Source organism: Chiloscyllium plagiosum, unplaced genomic scaffold (genome assembly GCF_037043375.1).
Source record: "Chiloscyllium plagiosum isolate Xiang-an unplaced genomic scaffold, Cpla_swu_hap1 HiC_scaffold_7, whole genome shotgun sequence".
In the NCBI taxonomy this organism is placed as follows: Eukaryota; Metazoa; Chordata; class Chondrichthyes; order Orectolobiformes; family Hemiscylliidae; genus Chiloscyllium; species Chiloscyllium plagiosum.
The window spans coordinates 70,082,023-70,085,891 of NW_028270145.1; the positions used below are offsets into that span (position 1 = coordinate 70,082,023).

The window sequence follows — 3,869 nt, forward strand, 5'->3', positions numbered from 1 at the left end:
CAACATTGTCAGTGCAGTCTCAATCAATGGGTGGGAATCAGATAGCTTCCCAGTCAGATCTGGAGTCAGGCAGGGCTGCCCTCTCTCTCCTGCCTTGTTTGTGTGCTGCATAGAGCTATTTGCCGAGTCCATCAGGAAGGATGCGAGCCTGAGAGGGGTGACTATTCCTGGCAGCGGAGGCCTGCAGGTTAAGGCCTCCCTGTACATGTATGACATTGCCTTTTTCTGCTCAGATCCGCTGTCCCTGCATATGTGACCAGTTCGAACGGGCCTCGGGGGCTAAGGTAAACTGAGGCAAGAGCGAGGCTATGCCCTTCGGGAACTGGGCCGACCAATCCTCGATCCCCTTCACCGTCAGGACCGACCACCTGAAGGTGCTGGGTATTTGGTTCGGGGGAGCTGGGGCGTGCGCCAAGTCTTGGGAGGAGCGTATCAGCAAAGTGAGGCAGAAATTGGGCAGATGGAAGCTACGGTCGCTCTCCATCGCGGGAAAAAACCTGGTCATCAGGTGTGAGGCACTGTCATTGCTATTATACGTGGCACGGGTCTGGCCTATTCCCAGAACCTGTGCTGCTGCAGTCACCCGGGCCATCTTCCAATTTATATGGAGGTCAAAGATGGACTGGGTCTGAAGGGACTCGCTGTACAAAGATCTGGGCAACGGGGGAAAAAATACACCCAATGCCACCCTCACCCTGATGGCCACCTTTGTGTGTGGCTGCATCAAGCTGTGCATGGATCCCCGGTACGCAAGCACCAAGTGTCACTATGTACTGAGGTTCTACCTGTCCCCGGTGTTGCGAAGGATGGGCCTGGCCTCGCTGCCGCGGAACGCTCCGAGTAGTTGGACTGTTCCGTATCATCTGTCTTTCGTGGAGAAGTTTATGAAGAAAAACACCTTTGACCACAATTCCATCAGGAAGTGGTCAGCACGTAGTGTCCTAGAGACCCTTCGAGAAAAGGAGAGGGCAGATCCTATCGAGCGGTTCCCTGAGCAGATTGTCAAAGCCATTTGGCAGAATGCCTCATCGCCAGAACTTTCCAACAAGCACCAAGACATGGCTTAGCTGGTGGTGAGAAGGGCTCTGCCTGTGAGATCCTTTATGCATGCCTGGACTCTCAGCCGCACCGCACGCTGCCCTCGAAGCGGCTGCGGGGGGACGAGACTGTCACACACCTCCTTCTGGAATGTGCCTATGCAGAAGAAGTCTGGAGAGGAATGCAGTGTTGTTTGTTAAGGTTCGTCCCGAGCAGCACTGTGACGCGGGACTCCGTGCTCTACGGCCTGTTCCCCGGGACGCAGACCGAGACAAACATCAACTGCGCCTGGAGGGTCATCAACTCAGTGAAGGACGCTCTCTGGGCGGTCCGAAACCTGTTGATCTTCCAGCTGAAGGAGTTGACCCCGACTGAGTGTTGCAGACTGGCACATTCCAAGGTCCAGGACTACGTGTTGAGGGACGCGCTGAAGCTTGGGGCAGCTGCCGCCAAGGCGCGGTGGGGAAAGACCACCGTGTAACATCTGCCTGCCTAAAGAAGAACAGGGGGTCCACGCAGTAATTTGGGCCCTGCTGACGCCTCAGCTAAAAATGTAATTGTACAGACCTGTAAATAGGAATGATTACTCTGTTTTCGGTATGCAAACAAATGGAATGTTTACATATGTATGGCATGTCCAGTTGCACAGATCATCAAAGTATTTTATGAATAAAGTATATTTTTGAAATAAAAAAAAATACTGGGTTCTGCTGAAGGAAGGGGAGCCGCTGTTTTCCATCTTGTCGGCAACCCCATTGTGTGTGCTCCCTGCACAGAGGAATCGGGTTGTTACAATCCATATATACAAGCCCTATGTTCCAGCGGCTGATGTCCTGACCTTCCTGGGAAGGTACGTCCAAGTTGAGGGAGAAGCCACCGATGTGATCGACCCCTTTGGGATCTGGACCAGTAAGCGGCAGGTCAGGGTGACTCTGAGGGTCGATGGCAATGGGAACATTCTCCACCCACCCTCGAGCTTCGCAATTGGAGGGAACAGAGGCTACCTGACATATGCAGGGCAGCCGAATGTGTGCCGAACCTGCGGGAAATCGGGACACGTGGCGGCGGACTGCAAGGGGACCATCTGCAGGAACTGCAAACAGGAGGGTCACCTGACTAAGGACTGTCAGGAAGCAAAGAGCTGCAACCTGTGTGGAGAGGCGGGCCACATGTACAAGACCTGCCCAAGACGGGGGGGGGGCCCACTTCCGCACAGATGGCTGGAGGTGGCAATGCGAGCCGTGGACCCCCAAAGACCAGTAATGTGCACCCAGACAGCAGAGAAACGGAGTCTGGTGGCACCCAGAAAGAAGAACAGGCCGGAGTGGAGGAAGTGGCAGACAATGGAGAGACACAGCAGCTGATCCTAGCTCTAGCTGGGCAGATGGATGCAATGGAGGAGAAGGTAATCGAGCAGGCAGAGGAGTGGATACCTGTTAAAAACAGAAAGAGAAAATCCGGCCAGGCCCCCAAAGCCTCCCAGCAAAGGGGGAAAAGATAGCTGCACGAGGGAGGGACGGCCAGCTCTTCGGATGGGGAAGACAGGCGCACAGAATGTCATCACCACCAGAAGAAGAGACAGAGTGCCGTAGATAAAGAGAAGGGCATTTCCTCCCAACCAGGAAACAACGGACCCCCCGAAGTCCACCCTCCACCCAGTGAGAACCAGGGGGTACCCACTGCCCCACAACTACAGACAACTGAGAGCTGCGATCCTCTGACAGTCCTATTGTCAGACACAGAACTGGACGGTGCGGACCCTTGCGTTGGCAGGTAAATGACCCCAGTGAGAGCCTGGATAGCTACCTCAGCCCAGCGAGGGTCCAGCAGTTCGTGCTCACCATGGGGATGCAGACAGCTACCCCAGAGACAGGACAGTCAAATGGACAACGGTAACCCCATAAACTGAGGGTTAAAGAAGGTTCCTTTGCTATCGTATAACAGGGGGCCCACTCAGTAGGTGGGTTCTGCTGAAGCCACAGCTAAATAATAAGAGACTAGATGGTTAATAAAGGGAACTGTAAATAGGATAACTGTAAATTCGATTAATTCAATCTGTTCTTTGTAATGTCAAGACATGCAATGTATATATCTATGAATGACATGACAAATTGTACAAGTACCAAAGATTTATTTCTATGACTAAAGTATATTTTGAAATAAAAAAAACATATACTAAAATTGGAACAACACAGAGAAGATCAGTATGGCCCCTGCGCAAGGATGACATACAAATTCGTGAACTGTTCCATATTTTTGTGGTCAGCACATAGTGTCCTTGAGACCTTTTGGGAAAAGGAGAGGGCGGATCCTATCGAGTGGTTCCCTGAGCAGACTGTCAAAGTCATTTGGCAGAATGCCTCATCGCCAGAACTTTCCAACAAGCACCAAGACATGGCTTGGCTGGTGGTGAGAAGGGCTCTGCCTGTGAGATCCTTTATGCACGCCCGGACTCTCAGCCACACCGCACGCTGCCCTCGAAGCAGATGCGGGGGGGGGGGGGTGTGGGCGAGACTGTCACATACCTCCTTCTGGAATGTGCCTATGCAGAGGAAGTCTGGAGAGGAATGCAGTGGTGTTTGTCGAGGTTCGTCCTGAGCAGCGCCGTGACGCGGGACTCCGTGCTCTACGGCCTGTTCCCAGGGACGCACACCGAGACGAACATCAACTGTGCCTGGAGGATCATCACCTCGGTGAAAGACGTTCTTTGGGCAGTCCGAAACCTGTTGATCTTCCAGCTGAAGGAGTTGACCCCGACTGAAAGTTGCAGACTGGCATATTCCAAGGTCCAGGACTACGTGTTGAGGGATGCGCTGAAGCTTGGGGCAGTT

The 3,869-nt window shown here is 53.1% G+C and overlaps 1 non-coding gene across 1 annotated transcript; it reads left to right on the forward strand.

Moving 5' to 3' along the window:
- Positions 1–3,189: 3,189 nt before the first annotated feature.
- Positions 3,190–3,296, forward strand: LOC122552069 (U6 spliceosomal RNA). Its single transcript, XR_006312288.1, has one exon. It is a non-coding gene; the product is annotated as a U6 spliceosomal RNA (small nuclear RNA).
- Positions 3,297–3,869: the final 573 nt, after the last annotated feature.